This window comes from Lactuca serriola, chromosome 6 (assembly GCF_051521515.1).
Source record: "Lactuca serriola cultivar US96UC23 chromosome 6, Lser_US96UC23_V15, whole genome shotgun sequence".
NCBI lineage: Eukaryota > Viridiplantae > Streptophyta > Magnoliopsida > Asterales > Asteraceae > Lactuca > Lactuca serriola.
In genome coordinates this window covers 120,675,924-120,694,408 of record NC_136413.1, presented here as the reverse complement: position 1 = coordinate 120,694,408, position 18,485 = coordinate 120,675,924, and positions in this window count along the sequence as shown.

Genomic DNA, 18,485 nt, shown 5'->3' with positions numbered 1-18,485 from the left:
CATGTTTACAGGTTTCAACACAATGACTCCACAAATAGATTTTATCCAAACTTTTGGATGTATTCAAATTAGTACGTATCGTGGATAGTTTGAATGGACCATTAGTCAAAACTAATTCCAACAAATATCCACGCTATCACATAGGGATTTTATCATCTGTCTTGACAAATCGGTTTTGCATTTATCATAAGAATTGTGGTCAAATTAATTCAAAAATCTTATCCAACTGGATCTTTGGCAATACAATTCCCATTTTCAAGAATATGATTCCATAATATTACATCTTACTCAAATATTTGGATCAATCCTTAGAATTGTTGTCAACATACCGGTTTGATGGATTTAATGACTTTTCTTTTAAATACAAAACATATGAAATGCTCTACATTTAAATGAGTCAGAATAATCTCATGAATTTTGTATAAACACTTTTCGAATCATAATACCATAGACTAAATATTTGGGAGACGAGATGTCATTTGATCATATGGATAATAGCAAGAGCCTGATACTCATAATTAACTTTGCTTCTAGATATTTTAGTGCATTTACTCCTTTTTTAGTCCTTTCACATTCTTGCAAATGTCAACACTTTATCCTTAGTAAAATACTCAAGGATTGGAAGTAATGTTCTAAAGGTGGTAAAAATTTACATATCCGATTGTAGACTAAACATTAATGAGAATAAGTTTTCATTTGATCTCATGGATAGTAGCATAGGATCGTAATCTTTTAGTCTTACTCATCAAACACATTAGGCTTTAATGCTTTCTAAGTCGTTTTCTTATTTAGGAAATGATAGTTTATCAGAAGAAGCCTTAGAATAGGCCTTCATTTTGTCCTTGGCATTTGGGGACCAACTAGGTATTTCAACGTTAATCACCTTTTACGTATGGGCAACAACTTTCTTGTTCTTGAAACTTTTATTCGTGATAGGAAATATAGGAAAATTTTAATTTAGAGTTTCTATGATTGGACCATATCAGTCCTAAAGGGTCTCTACATGCCATTCAACTCCTGAACAAACATTTTTCAATTTTGTTCATATCAAAATCAAAGTGAATTGATTATATGTACATGTCAGCTAGTTGATATCTATAGTCAACTCTTAACCAAATGAAATTCCATTTCACTTCAATAAATTTATTTCATAACTTTTCTTAACAATTGTGGAATGTAGTGGATAAAGGAACCTCATGAATAGCTTTATCTAAGGCATGATGTTTCTATTCATAAATGAGAACTATTCTCAAATTACAAATTTGGATTAGATTGGTCATCCTTCCATCTAATCCTTTTGTGAGGTCATATAGTAGTATATTTTAGTGGATTATCTAGTTGACATCATTCAATGTTAATTCAATTCTTGTTATTTTATTAATCCTTTAAAAAAAATTCAACCTTAAATTATTATTTACTAAGGTAGAATCCATATTTGTCATTGTGATGTGTAGAGGGTTTCCATCAACACACCACAAAGTTATTTAGGTAGGTAATACACTTTACAAATTTAAATCACTATGAAACTCTATATCTTTTGAGATTCATTAAAACTATTTAATGGTAAGTTAATCTCAGTTTGCAGATCCTCCATCTGTGACAGGGATATCATGGTCTAACAAATAAGATGGTGAACCAACCACGCAAAAAACGTCTGATCCTTGATTATGTCATGGCTATCAAATTGACATGTCGGTTAACCACACATGCATCGCCAACAAACCACAACTACAAGTGCTACATCATCTTCTTCTTAAGTCTTAACTTTATGTTTCGGTTAACCACACATGATCCACATATAGTCAAATAAGGAATATTGTGCATTTTTCATGGGGTCAAAAACTATTCACATTTTCCTAATATAACTAGAAGGGAAATTTTGTTCTAGTACTTTACATGTTATACATTTAACGTTACATCATCCTATCAAACTCTTTCATCTAATGGAAATCCACAACACAAAGAAGAGGTGAGTGAAAAGGAAACTCATTCAACAGTCATTTTTCAATTCATTTCCTTATACCCCTCTTATAGGCCATTCTTGATTCGACTAACGATCATTAATTAAACATGTGAGGACAAATTTCATATGGTACGCATACATATAGCAATCATATTACATATGTAAATATTTTTTATTTTCATATACTATTTATAAACTATTATAATTATATGTAAGGTGAATTTTAAACAAATTAAAATTGCATGATTTAAAAATATTATCTTTAGTTAACCTTTAATTGATTAATTTTAAATCAATTATCTATATTTCAAATCACTTAGGCATATTGATCATCTTAGTTTAATTATCTAATATTAATATATTAACACAATATTTAAACCTAAATATAAACCCTAAAAAGCAAAATTATAGTGAAAATCCTGAAATCAACCTAATCTGCTCAAAGTGCAGCGCGTCCGGATCTAGGTGCTCTACGCCCTGCGACTAGCAGGTTAGTTTTAGTTTTCTTAGTTTTTTCAATTAGTGCACATAAATAAAACTTAATGGCTCTAATACCACTGATGGGTTTTCTATGTATCTAAACATGAATTTCAGATAACAGAAGTGATTACTAAAACCCTATGTGTATGTGCACCATAGATCTAGGATTTACTTTCAAAGCAACATACTTTCAAAACTATGAATTTAAACTAATAAAGATGGATAGGATTACTAATCTTTCAAGTATAATCATATATACTTTTAATTCCATGAAGATATCAAATTCCTTGTAATCACTAGGAACGACTAGCACCCACAGTAGAATGTCACTAATAGCTCACACCCAAAAGTTTAAAACCCTAGAAAGTTTAGAAGAAAGGAGGGAGGCTATCAAAACCTAATGTATCAAACTTACAAAAGGTTGGATTGAATTTCTCAAAGGCAAAAGTATTCTATTTAAAGTTGAGGTAGCTTGCAGAAAAAGCATATTTGAATCAATTAAATAATTAGATTTAATCATGATTCAAACAATTTCTTTATCTATTATCAGGATTGATTCTAGAAGCCTCCAAGACTCCACAAAACCATCCACCCCTTATGGGGATCTAGAATTTTCATCTTTCTCAACTATTAAATAATTAACATTTAGTCCTTATACTTTTAATTAAATGCAAATTAATTCTAATCAATTCCAATAATTTTATATTAATTTTAACAGTTTCTAGTTAATTTATCAAGCTATGATAAATTAATAAACTATTAATCTAATTATCTTAAATCCCTTTCTAGCAATTTTAGCTCTTGAGGGAAACCCTAAAAGGACTTTGTTATTAATGCCAAATTCATATCAACTAGTTATGAAATCGGACACCTATTTCAACCAGTTAGTTGTTTGACATCTTAATTTTGTAGATATGGATCATGGAGAAATCTCCCAACAGTATTATAGCTAGTTATCCTATATCGGGTGTTATCCCTCGGGCGGTTGCATACATTAGGATGAGGCATTTACATGTTGATTGTTAATGCATTCTTGATGTTAGAAATGTATCTATCTTAGTTTACCTTAATCTATAGCTTTCTATGATAAAATAACATAACATTAACCTTTATATATTGTTTTATGCGGCGTCCCCTAACAAGTTGTTGCAGCCTACTTCGCAGGAGCATGTTGCTTTCTAGTAGGCTGAGAGTTCACCAAGGATAGATGTTGTAGATTACCCTGATATATGAGATATGTTTTTTTTGTTTATGTTTTAAGCGATCTCCTTATCAAGATGTAGCAAAAACAGGTTTACCTAACAGCAGAAGAATTTCTAGAATATTATAATTTCATAAAAACTTGACTACGGGTTATTTAGACCAACAATATCATACTCTTGACTAGGTTGTGACATTAGATATACTCTTAGACTTACCCTTAATCTTGACACTTGACTTAGTTCTACTTGAAGATTTAGTTTTTGTTGAATCTGCTGGAAACTGAGCGTCATAGTTTCTACTTGTGTGATCGATCATTTGGCAACGATTGCATTTTTTTTGAATCAGGCCTTCACCATGGGATGGGATATGTTTATCGCTTCATGGTCCTTTGGTTTTCGTTTTTCAATCAATGATGGTAATACAACCATGACTTCATTCGATTGTCCGTATTCCGCTTGAACTAGCATATGAAACATAATCTCTATATATGGTGATCGATATTTTTCCATTGTGATGTACGATGACACCCATATATTGTAGTGTTGATATCTTAATTCCTTGAATACCTCCATATCATGAGAACAAGGTATTTCAGACAATTGTCATTTCTAATATGTGCAACAATGAGATTCCAAGTTGACTATAACATTTTTCATTCGTTAGTCACTTCACGTCTGCTTTGATCAATCTGGTATACTCGAAAACTAGAGGATTTGTTGATCTTCCTTTCGATAACCTTATCAGCATACTTAGTAACATTTTTTTGCTTTGAGCTATAAAAAAATACGTATATCTTGTCATTCATAGTATGTTGGGTTTTTATTCAAAAACTAGTTTCAAAAACATGATTTCTTAACAACGGAAGACTTAATAAATTTTGAATGACATAAACAAGTTTATAACCCACCAAGGATCTTCTTGATAGTTGTAGAAAGATTAAACACAAACTAAAGAAGAAGATGCAGAAATTACAACCTTTCTAGTTCTTTGGATCCTCTTGGGAGGCTTGGAAGTTGATGTAGAATGTAGAACTTTAGAGGCACCAACAATAAATCAACTTGATGTAGAATGCTCGTTCTTTTGTATAAAACTCTTAAGGTTCTTAAGCTTTATGTTCTTATCAAAATAAGAACCTAAAGAGAGCATCAAGAAGCAAGTAATATTCAAGTGTTCTTAACAAAACTAGAGAAAGTGAGGTGAAGAGAACAAATTTCGAATTTTTTGCATGGGTTAAGCCAAGAGACTGAAAGCCTCACTTTATATAAAAAATTTTTGGTCAATAAGTTCTTAACACTTTAAGAACCCATGCCTCTAAAGCCTATGTGTTCCCCATTCTTTAAGCCATGCCTTTCTTTTGAATAAAATAATCAAAAGACCATCACTCTTTATTTTAATCATATTGTCCATGTTTGCCCTTTTAGAGAAGTGTTCTTTTCATTAAACAAATGAAGAGCCCATACTCTCTTTTATCCAACTTATTTTCAAAGTTATAAATGCAAATTTTATATTTATAAACCAAGTTTATAAATATAAACACTAACTTTTTGGTAAAAGACAAAACAATTTATCTAATCCAAAATGTTGTGCATGACTTAGTAATTCATACCATATGAATTATGTAATGTTACTTGCTAATGAAAATTATTAGTTCCTAGAAATAAATAATTTCCAATTTAATTATAAGAGTTTATTGAATATTTATTAAAATTTGTTTCTTATAAATAATCAATTATAACAAGTTGTTGTTAGTGCGGCACTATAGTATCATATGTTAATTAACAATATCACTTTAATATGATTCTTGAGCATACTAGATCTTTCATAGTAAATTATAGTAGAATTACCATGGAAGTATTATGATTTAAACAATTATCTCCAACATTACATCATTAACACCACCATTGTCGCATAGTTTCTCGAAAAAAGTCAATCAACATTGTTATTGGTAATTTTCGTATGTATTTAGATAACTTATTGATGGACTTAGTGATGTTTTATGTCATTATATTATACCGAACCGCAGGGAAACACAACCTTGCATATTTCTGGTAACCAATTCTTTCTAACCATGTACGATAGTCTTCATTTAGGGCACAACGTAGCCTAGCCAAGATTTATTTGCAATCAGACTCTCGGTAAGCTTATGCAGCCTCCTAAAACAAAATTTCGATTATCTCTTTTTTGCCAATATTTGTTCTCATATTCATCAACAAATGGCGATAGCAGACTCCATGATATGCATTCAGAAACCCAACTTAAATGGCTATTTCAATTGAATTGGCTCTTTCGGATATGATAGCCAAAGAGGACATGTCCCCGATACGTTCTTTGAGTCTTGATAAAAACCATATCCATGAAACCCTAATTTCTGTTTTTCCAATACCAATGCAATAGGGGGGATTTGGTTATTACCGTTCATGCCGACAACTAGGAAACCCAAGTATTTCCCTTTAAGATGTGCTCTGTTAATGACAATAATAAGATACAACATGTTTGAAACGCTCGAACCTACACAATAATTATTAATAGGTTAGTCATTCAATCAAACACATGTATAACAACAATTAAAATAACTCACTATATAATAAATATTATTACACAACCAATACCCATGAAAATGTACTAACATTTGTTTTCCTAACTTGTATTTATATGTGTAACAGCCCCTGGATTCTTCCTCTCCGAAATAAAACAACATAAAGGAATTCTTTCAAACTTAACCCAATACCTCTAAATCTGTTGAAGGGGACCCCTAAAGAAAGCTTTCGCCCACAACGTATTACCTGTAATATCGGCTAATATGACCTTCAAAAATTAACCCAATACCTTTCTTTTTTTGTTTGTCGATGATGAGGAAGGAGTTGTATGTTTGAGCAAGTATGGCTCTCCGATAGTTTAACAACTTGAAATGTATCAGTATCTTTATATTTTGTAGCATGTATCCGCCATTTACAATTTTCCTTAAAGAAAACAGTTCCATACTTGTCTTTTGTAGATTTTGTTAGTTTATATTAGAAGCCTTCAATAACACATTTGAATCTTCATTTAAGCTTATGTTCTTCTTTTCTTTTAAAGAGTTGATACTTCTTTACATAGGAAATATAATTGTTGGATGTGGCACCTTTATGTTTTTTTAGCTAATTCAGACAATGGTAAAGGTTGAGGAACACCCCCAATGAGTGGTTTGTGTTTCTTCAAAATCAGAAAAATAATAAGAAAACTTTTCCTTATGTGATTTTCTAGTTTTTAAGGGCTTAGTTTCCTCATCTTTATGTTCAGTATCATCCCCATCAAATTCAGTGAAACTCTGAAAATGTTTAACAAGCTCTCCATGTTGAATTATATTACCATCATCAACCAACAACATTAGTTTTGTCTCATCATTTGAAGATTCATCAACATCAAATGTTGGAGAAGCATCATCAACAGCCTTACCTTTATACCTAAAATCAACCCCATATATAAGGCTATTGTAAGAAAGAACATGGTTGATTTTCGTAGGTTATAAATTACAAATTTGGTTACTTCCACCACCGGAAGACCCATTGCCACCAAAATGATTTTCCGTGTGAAATCGTTGAATACCACTTTCCATAACATTATTATCAAATGTCACACCCTAATTGTCAGCGAAAACATCAGGTGGTGAGACGACATCATGGATCATAGTAATAAGCATACATTAAACATACCGCAATAATGTAGTAAATAGGTACTTTTAGTCATTGAAAGAAGTAGGTTGCAATATCCCCTTGTCTAGGGTACCAAAAAAATGAAAGGTACAAAACGATCATTAACATATAGGAAACAAGGGAAATACTGAAATATAAAAGATGACTGCAACCCATGATCATCCTTGTAATATTTCTTCCAAAAGTCTAACCTCCTGAGAATACATGCATTTTGAAAGAGTGTCAACTAAAAAGTTGGTGAGTTCACAATTTTGTAATATTTAAACCAAAACATACTTTCTCCCTAAAGTATAGCTATACTAGAATTGGTAAGTACTTTTCGAGACCAAAAAGCGTTATTTGGATATATAGATAGCTCTCTATCTATATACAATGTATCTTTATTAACCTAACTTTGCATAACTAAGTTCCTCATAAAAATATATCCCTTATAGGTATTTTAATTTTCCTATATTCTTTTATATGTTATAGGTATTTCAAGTTTCCTATACATATTATATTCACTATGAGTGCCATAACCGAGCTAGTTTTGACTGATATGCCTCTCCTGACACTTCATTAGGGCATCAAATAACAGAAAAGATACTTACCACCCAGTATAACTCGACTATCAAGGTTGTAGCTAGCGATTGTAGGTGGGGGTGTTAAGCCCTCAACATCTAGACATAATTCTCCTGCTCCTGCAATTAACGGTTATAAGCCAGAGGTCTTTCTAAGTATAGTGATACTTAGGTTGATGAATAGAAGGCTCACATGAATTTAAAGTTTATTAATAACCCTAACTTTAATTACAAGTTTTTGGTTACTAATCCTGCAATAATATACAATACTGCAAACATTCCTTAATTTTTAGGTTCCACAGTAAGACTACTGTATTAGGTATTTGAAATAACATTGTTACAATACAAACCTACTATATCTTTTGATTAAACAGATTCTTGATATAGTTTAAATACCATTTCTATAAGCCTAATAGAAATAAAATAGTTATTGCATGCATCCCCCACCCCCTGAAATGATAAAAGACTTTGAATGAGGTTGTGACACTCACTTGGTTGAAGTGTATGCGACAAAGCGAAGAGAATACAATTTTCTGGAAATTGGCAGTTTTATAACCTGACGAATAGTAACTTTGACCGGTGAGTAGTTGTAACATACCAAAATTTATGACCAAAAATTTCATTTTTAAATAAGTTATTATAAAACAAAAAGTATAAAAACATCCATAGTGTCATCCCATTTCATAATCAAAAACCAGTATTTCAAATCACTGAAAAATGTCATAGAAAAGTATTATCAGAGTACAACTCACAAAGATAACATAATGCAAAAATCATAGTGTGATGATCTGCAATCATGTCGGCTCTGTTTCTTTTGAAAAAGAAGTACTTGAAACTAAAATTGTAAACCATAAGCACGAAGCTTAGTGAGTTCCCCCATTATACCACATACCATACAAATATCATACTATCAGGCATATCTAGTGCCCGACCTACCCCTTCGGTCTCTTTCAACCGGTAACCGCGTAGCATATCTGGGTGTTGGCCTACCCCTTCGGTCTCTTTCAATCGGTAACCGCCTAGCATATTTGGGTGTTGTCCTACCCCTTCAGTCTCTTTTAACCGATAACTGCCTAGCATATCTGGGTGTTGGCCTTCCCCTTCGGTCTCTTTAAACCGGTAACCGAGGACTATTTCACCCCTACCACTACCACGTTATACCTTATCATATACACATAAATTACATACTGCCTAGCATATCAGGGTGTTGGCCTACCCCTTCGGTCCTTTCGACCGGTAACTGGGGACTGTTTCACCCCAACCTCTACCACATAATAACATAGCATAACATACTGTCAGGCATAACTGGGTGCCCGACCTACCCTCCGGCTTATCTCAACCGGCTACGGGATCTAACCTACCCCTCTTACCACTATCACATAATAACATAACATACTAGCACATAAAGCATAACAGATAGTGGCATACCAGATAATTATCACAAAGACAATCATCTCAACTATAATCAATACTAATGGGCCGACATTGGTGCCTTCAACCCACTCCTATTGGAAGGTAACTCACCTCACACTGTTGAAGCTTATCGCAAGAAATCCTTAGCTGTTGCCCTAGCAACTCCTCAAGCTATCAATACCAAAATATCACCTAATTAGCAATTGGGTCTCAACCCATGATCCATAATCCATACTTTGGGTGAAATGACCGTTTCACCCCCGACCCATCAAAGTTCATATTGTAAAATCTATGAAAGCCTATCAATGGCCCAATTTTCCAAATGGGGCCCAAACCCTTACATGGGACTACCATTTAGAACCCATTTTGTACTTCATAACCCCCAAGGGTCAACCTTGGTCAAAGTCAAGTCAAGGTCAAAGTCAACATCCAAGTCAAAGTCAAAGTCAACTTTCTGAGTTGACTCAACTCGTTGAGTTGTCATTCAACTCAGCGAGTTCCCATAAACCACAAAATTGTGATATTATGAATCAACTCGTCGAGTTCTCTCATTTTCAACAGGATCGGGACACTTCGAATCAACTCATCAAGTTCCCCTATGGACTCGTCGAGTTCCTTTAATAGAATCGGGACATAGTCGTTCCAACTCGCTGAGTTCCTTGTGAACTCGTCGAGTTCTTCAGTATGTTAACCATGCTTAATGCATTAAGCCATTTCTCTCAAATCCAATAGCTCCAAACCTCAGGTCCTTTCCATTATGGTGCCTAGAAGGGTAAAGTTTCCAACTTTACCCTCAAGAACCATCTACTAAGCTTAAAACTCTAGCCTTAGTTTCTTTAAAGGTGGTTTTGATCCATTAAGCCCTTAAACTCCTACTACAACCCACCAACATACAGACTTGATGTCCCAAGGTGGACAAATCACATAAAGTTTCCAAATTTACGTTCATGCATGCTAGAAACACCCTCAAATGTCCATCTTTGGCTTCACAATGGACATATTGCATGAATGGGACATGGAGGCCATTAAAGTTTGCAACTTTAAGCCTCAATAGGTCATATAAGGTTTATATCTATGCCATTAACCCCTTGAAACCTCTTCTCTTCGGACCTTTTGATCAAAGTTCAAAAACTCAAGCTAAAACTTCAAGAAAAGAGATCTAGTAAGCTATAGGTCAAGGTGACGACTTTATACCTCAAAGAAGCAGCTCTTGATGAAGGGTTTCTGGATGTGTCACTCTTCCAAGCTAGGTGTTTCCCTCTTCAAGTCTCCTTCAAGAATCACCAACAAATTCTCCTTATGAACTCACAACACTCAAAAATGGCCTTAGGGTTTCGAGGTTAGGGTTTTGGGCGATGGAGGCTGGAAGTGAGGCCAAACCCTGGAGCTTAAGTTGTTTAAATTGGGTGCAAAACCCCAAATTTAGGGTTTCTCAAACAGCGACCAACTCGTCGAGTTGGTCCCTCCAACGCGTCGAGTTGATCTTCGAAAATGAGTGTGACTCCTAACTCCTACACGTTGAGTTTATACCTTAAACTCAACGAGTAGACCTTTCAAAATGAGGTTTTATTTTCCATAATTAGCCTTCTAGATTCCGGGTGTTACAATAGTCATCTTGACTAGCATGAATAGTACCCCACTGGAATCTGAGCGAAAATATGGTCGAAAAAGTCACAGGCGACAGTAGACGACGGTGGTGGGCGGCGATGGACGACGGCGGTGGGCGGCGGTAGACGGCGACGGGGGTGACTTTCGGCGTCATGAGCTACGTCGGAGGTAGCTCATCAAAAGGTGAGGTTTGGTCGGAGCTTTGCTGATTGCTAGATCAGAGAACGAAGGATAGCAGTCGACCTTTTCGGCGGTTCTCAAATCTCAGGCTCGGTGGAGGTGGGCGGCTCATGGTGGTCGTCGGCGATCGGAATCAGAGAGAGAGAGAGAGAGAGAGAGAGAGAGAGAGAGAGAGAAACAGAGAAATCCTGATAGGGAGAGAAAGGTGTGAGATCGTAAGGGAGCCCCTCCCTTCCTTTTATAGGAACTCTAATCCCAATACGACTGTCTATGACAAATCCGATACAATGGTCCACAATCAAATCCAAGTTTTCAACCTTATTTACACCAGGCAGCAGGCTTTCGGGAAATTTTGAGTGACAACGTTTTCGTTAATAAAATCAAACATTAGACATTTTCCTAAGAAAAACTGTTCGATTTCTAGTCACAAATAAATAGTGTAGCCATCCTAACGAAGCGTTTGAAAGTGTTTTTCGGACATTATTCGTTTACAATCGCGAACTTTCACTTCGTAAAAGAGTCGATATGATGTGTGACATAAAAGCTAGCTCTTAAATCAAATACTATATCAAAACCTGATTCATAATATATAACTAACTTTTCGATACGAAACCCGAAAATGATTCTACAGGTCGTACGAAGATTACTTAGGGAAGAAGGTGAACCTTAGCCGTTCAACCCTGTCCTCAACAGCTTGGGATATTTTCGAGCATAAACAGTTAGGAACATGATAATATCCTAAATTGAATGAGACTCATGGGAAAATTGATCGGAAATAAAAATTCATTTCCTAAGAAGTCTCGGTTTTCATTTGAAGTCAGGTTTTAACACCTATTAGGCGGTGAGCTATTGCTCGATTGTTCATATTCTTAAAACAGTCGTATCTTTTGCATACGAACTTTGTTTTCAATGTTCTTTGTTTCTAAATTTTCATATTTTCATAGACTAGGTGATGAGCCTATTGTTACCACATAATAGTGTCTAATACATATATCTCTTTCAACCATATGCATTAACTCATTCCTTATGTATATTGAAATTGTTCGTTTATTAGGGTTTCACATCAATCCAAGACTTGATTGATATTTTGGATATGGTTTAAAGTATAAAACCCTATAAACAACAAAACCACATCTTTTTTACACATTTAGGTCTATTACAACAATGATTAGGTTAACACTGTTCATTTAACGATGACCTAATTTCTATAGTTTTCACAACAACAAGCAATTGTACTGTGTTGGGAGGCATACTACTAACAAAACTAAGAAAATATCTAACATAACTAGTGTCAAGAATTTGCATAATTATATTTGATCCAGTACATTGAAAAGATAGACATATTTGATTAGTGTAACTTGGACATAGAAACAACCAACACAATTAACCCAACGAAGTTGATATCATTTCTTACATTTATACCAAAGCATATGTAGTCTGGACCAATATATTGCATAGATCCCTCAATATGCAGCAATTGCCTTCTACTAGAAATTGGCACTCGAAAAAAAAATCGTATACATACTCATTCTTTTATAACATGAAAATTATCAAAGAACACTGTTTGTGGATGAATTAGAGAACAAAGACACAAATATACTACATGTATCTTGTGGATGAACAAAAAACGCACTAATACCCTAATAATACCTCTCTGGAACACCATTCCATAATGATCGTATATTTCGGAGTAAAGTTGGGAATACAATTTTTTCAGTCTGGAATGTGCATGTGTCATATTCTGGTTTCGAATCCTACCAACAACCACCAACTCTGGAATGAACATAAATACTCTGGAATATCACATTCTGGAAAATATAGTCTTAAATACACTATGTCAATCTAGAACGTATGATTATCAGATTTCGGACCCGGTATAACTACCAACCACCCCAACTCCGGAATACGCTATTATGGAGTAAGTGGTCATTTTTTAAGATTTATAAAAAGTTGGTTATTGTTATCAATGAACAGTTTGTACCAATCTTGTTCTCGTACCGGAATTGGTACTGAACCGTATAATATGTAAAAATATGGGACGGTATTTTATATTCAAAATCATGAAATTCGGGATTTGGTACCGTCGGTACCGGTACTAATACCGAAAACCGGTACCATTCTCGGTACCGATACCGGTAACATTAATTCGGTAGGGTACTTGAGATTGAATTTCGATCAATTCAGTATTTGGAAAATCAAGAACCGTACTAGTCGCTACTGATTCCATCACTCGCTCATCCCTATATCAACACTACAAGGAAAAAGGTCATTACCGGCGACAAAAGTCGCCGGTAAAAGTCCCAAAAGTCGCCGGTAATACTAATAGCGGCGACCCGTCGTCGGTAATGAGTCGCTGCTACTGCTTCGTCACTATTGGTCACTATGTCGCCGCTAATGAGAAAAGTTGTCGCTATTGACTATGTCGTAGCTAATGAGTTCTGTCGCCGCTAATAAGTATGTCACCGGTAATAACACTTGTCGCCGGTAAAAGTGTCGCCGGTAATAACAGTTTTCATTTTTTTTAAATAAATGATTTTGGTTGGCGGTGATAATGTCGCCAGTAAAAGTGTCGCCGATAATAACAATATTCGATTAAATATCAAAAATAATAGTGTCGATCCTAATTACAAATTAAATGTTAACAAACATCCGATTAAATATAAACATAATAGTGTCAATGCAAATTACAAACAAACATCCGATTACAATTAAATATCAAAAGTCATAATATCCGAGTAGCAAAACAACCAAATTTTTACAATCTACCAAGTTGCAAAGCATGACAACATACGCAAATAAAACGCATCCTTACATACCACCATCTTCGTTCCCATCGTTTCCTTGATTTTTGTGGGATTGAAAAAACGAATAGAGTTCATCCCTACATGTCGGGTCGCTGAGCATTGCACGAAAATTTTCCAACTACATAATTAATAACAATATATATATATATATATATATATATATATATATATATATATATATATATATATAAACTTATAAGTTAGATTGTCAAACATAAATAAAAACTATTAAAATACAGTGTTATTTTTAAACTAAGATAGAAAACCAAAGTACAATGCTATTTCTTGCACTTGGGACAAAAACTCAATTACGAAACTTTTTAGCAAATAATCACCATAAAACCAAAATTACCGATTCGACATGCATTTTACCATGCTAAATTATATTGCTATTTTTAAACTAAGATAGAAAACCAAAGTACATTGCTATTTCTTGCACTTGGGACAAAAACCAAATTACCAAACTTTTTAGCAAATAATCACCACAAAACCAAAATTACCAATTCAACATGCATTTTACAATGCTAAAGTAGATTGCTATTTTTAAACTAAGATAGAAAACCAAAGTACATTGCTATTTCTTGCACTTAGGACAAAAACCAAATTACCAAACTTTTTAGCAAATAATCACCACAAAACCAAAATTACCAATTCAACATGCATTTTACGATGCTAAAGTAGATTGCTATTTTTAAACTAAGATAGAAAACTAAACCAAAGTACATTGTTATTTTTTGCACTTGGGACAAAAACCAAATTACCAAACTTTTTAGCAAATAATCACCACAAAACCAAAATTACCAATTCAACCTGCATTGTACGATGCTAAAGTAGATTGCTATTTTTAAACTAAGATAGAAAACCAAAGTACATTGTTATTTCTTGCACTTGGGACAAAAACCAAAGTAGATTGTTTTACCTGTGATGGTTATGATGGTTGCGAAGGCTGTGGAATCGGCGGGAGAGCAGAAGGTTTACGGCCAATGCCTCTAATATGGCCACGTCGCTCTCCTAATACTTTCTCGAATGCAGCTCTTTCTTGAGCGGGGGTTAACTCACTTTCACCTTGAGTTTGTTCTAACAGCTCTTCAACTAACCGATTCTATAACTCCCAAAAGTGAGTAATAATTAAGTATAAATAAACATTTAATTATATGATAAAATTATAATTAAATACTTACGTATTGTTGTTCCACCTCAGCAGTAACAAATACACCATTCTTATCGGTATGAGCTTTGCAAAACGTTTCCACTCTGTTAAGGTTCTGTTTAACTTTAAATATTAGATTATATTTTAAAAAAGTAATTACATTATCGTACGGTACCTTCTTATAGCAAGTACTGTTATACAAGCTCGAACCCCCCACGATTCACACTTGCTTTCATTTCACGGACTTTTTGTTCCTTTTTGATGCGATTCTGTGTCAGTCTGTTTGAAAATACTCAACTTCCTTCGCCCAGTTATCAACTAGCATACCCTCCGGAGGATTGGCTAATGCTCCCGGGATATTATCATATCCTCCAACTAACATAAAATATTCTTTTGCGTCAGCTTTACGTTCTCGATAACCTTTTAACAAAGCTGCTTGAAAACTCTCTGTCAACAGATTAACTTGTACATCCTGGTACATCTGATCCAAATCAAACTTTATCTACAAAAAAAAATAAGTTAAACAAGTAAAAAACAATTACAGTTAACCATATAAAATATATTTAAATAAATAATTACCGCTAAATGTTGTAATACGGTATCCTGTATTGAAGGGGAAACTTTTTTCCAAGTCCATTTGTCAAACGGGACCATCTGCCACATTGTTTTTCCAACTTCTCGGGAAAACATGTCTTTCGGCTCTCCGACGGGATCAAATGTGATATCCCTATCATATTGCAAGCTAATTGGTTTCCCCTGGTTCGTAAGATTGCTTTTTCAAGTTTTATGTTTTTTGCTTTGTCTCGGACTTTCCTTCAGGCACGTTCCTCAACTACAAATATAATTAAAAATTATTAGAAACGATAATTAATTTATAATAATTGAACAAAAATATTAAATAAAAATTCATAATAATATTTACCGTCTTGCTCATGCTGACCGACACCTCTACCACCTGGGATAGGTGGGTCCTCAGCTCCGTCTCCCCCATGTCCACGACCCATGACAGCAGCCATGGTATACATAAACAAAATCCATATACTCATCATTTCCTGAAAAACTATAAGATATACAAATACAATTTTTCCGATCCACATTTTTTTTACAATTAAAAGAAAAAAAAAATAAAAATTAAAAAAATTAAATTAAAATTTTTTATTTATGCTTTTTTTTTAATTAATTTTAATTACAATTACTTGTAATTTATATAGGCAAAAGTTGTAAGTATTAAATATAAATATGAAACTATAGAAATATAACATTATAAGTTAATTTGAAGATTATAAGTTAACTATATAACTTATTATAAATATGTTATATATTATAAATATGTTATAAATAAGTTAACTACATAACTATATAACTTAATATAAATATATTATAAATATGTTATAAATACGAAACTATAGAAATATATATATTTTTTATTTATAACATTATATAAATATGTTATAAATATGTTGTTCTTTCTAGTATTTGTAATTTACCGTCGAGATTAAAAAATATATATATTTTTAATTTACCGTCGAGATTAAAAAATATATATATTTGTAACATATTATGTTGTTGTGTTGTTGTTTCTAGTATTTGTAATTTACCGTCGAGATTATAAAATATATATATTTTTGGTTTTAGAGTGTTGATTTATATTTGTCAATTATATTAATCTTATTTTATAAAGCTTATACTAATATTATTTTGCAATTTTTTATTCTCATCTTTTTTCTAGTAATAAAATTATTAATAATAATAAATATGACTTAAAAGTATTTAAAACAGGTTTGATAAGTAATTTTTATCGTTTTCATAAAAAGCATATTTGTTTTTGTGCGTATTGACAATTTGGTTTTTAAATAATCATTTTAATTTTATTATATTCACATCTATTCAAACATTAAAATGTGATTATTAACACTTTGTCACAATAATCAAAATGACATGATTTTAAAAAATGGATAATCATTCAAAGTTCAACCCTCGCCCCCCCCCCCCCCCCCCCCCCAAATATATATATATATATATATATATATATATATATATATATATATATATATATATATATATATATATATATATATATATATATATATATCCAATACACACGTGAATATGTGTATAGTACCCTAACAATTTTATAACATTCTTTTGTGTTTTTTTTTTTTTTTTTTTTTTTTTTTTTTTTTTTTTGCAATTATAACAATAATTTTTTTTTTGCAATTATAACAATATTTGTTTTAAATTCTAGCATCATACTTACATACATATACCACATACTTTTACATAATACATAAGAACATGAAATTCACATACTTTTACGTATACCACATATACACAATATATAAATACATTCACATACACACAAAATAGCATCCTACTTAAACCAAACACACATAATTTTACATATATAGATAATAATATCCTAATTATACCAAATACAAAAATTTCACAATCATATACCACATTTACAACAAACATACATACATTCACATATACACAATAACATCCTACTTATAACAAATACATATAAATTCACATATATTTAAATAATAACATCATATATATATATATATATATATATATATATATATATATATATATATTTCTACCAAATACTCATATACCACATACATCAAATATCAAATATACACACAATTTTCACATACAAATATCAAATATACATAGAATTTTCAAATATAACAATTTTCACATATTTTTCACATACAAATATCAAATTCATAAAAAAAATGAAATAATAGAACCTATAGTGGCGGAAATCAACCGGTAATAACTGGAAAAACGTTTATTCACCCGATGAAACTACAAATCCAAAACCTGGGAGCCACTCAAAATGTCACAAATCATTTCAACAATATTTGCAAGGGTAACATATAAATTAAATTACCAAAACTTGGAAATTTAATCAACACTTTTTCAATGTTAACAAATAAATTAACAAGGAAATTATCAAAGAAATATTCAAATCAGTTACCTTAATTTCTTCAAGAACTCCACTTAGAAATTGGTCCCAAATCACACCTTAGTCCCTAATACACTTAATATGACACAATATATGGAGAAATCAAGATGGAAGAAGCAAATGGAGGAAGAACTCGGTAGAAGGTTTAAGGGGCGAAGGAGAAAAGGCAGCAAACAGAAAACAAGTGAGAAGAATGAAGTTCTGCGTGCGTTTTTTTTTTATCTGCGTCATCCTTTAGCGGCGACAATTAGGTTATTACCGGCGACTCTTATCAATAGTGGCGACAATCTGGAGGGAAGGGTACCCGGTCATTTTTTAGTGCATTATTAGCGGCGACATTTTCAAGCTTTAGCGGCGACACATATGTCGCCGGTATTAGGTTAGTTCGGATAAGGGTACCCTAACCGTTGGATTGGATATTTGATCGAACGGTGTAGATGTAACGGAAGGGGAAG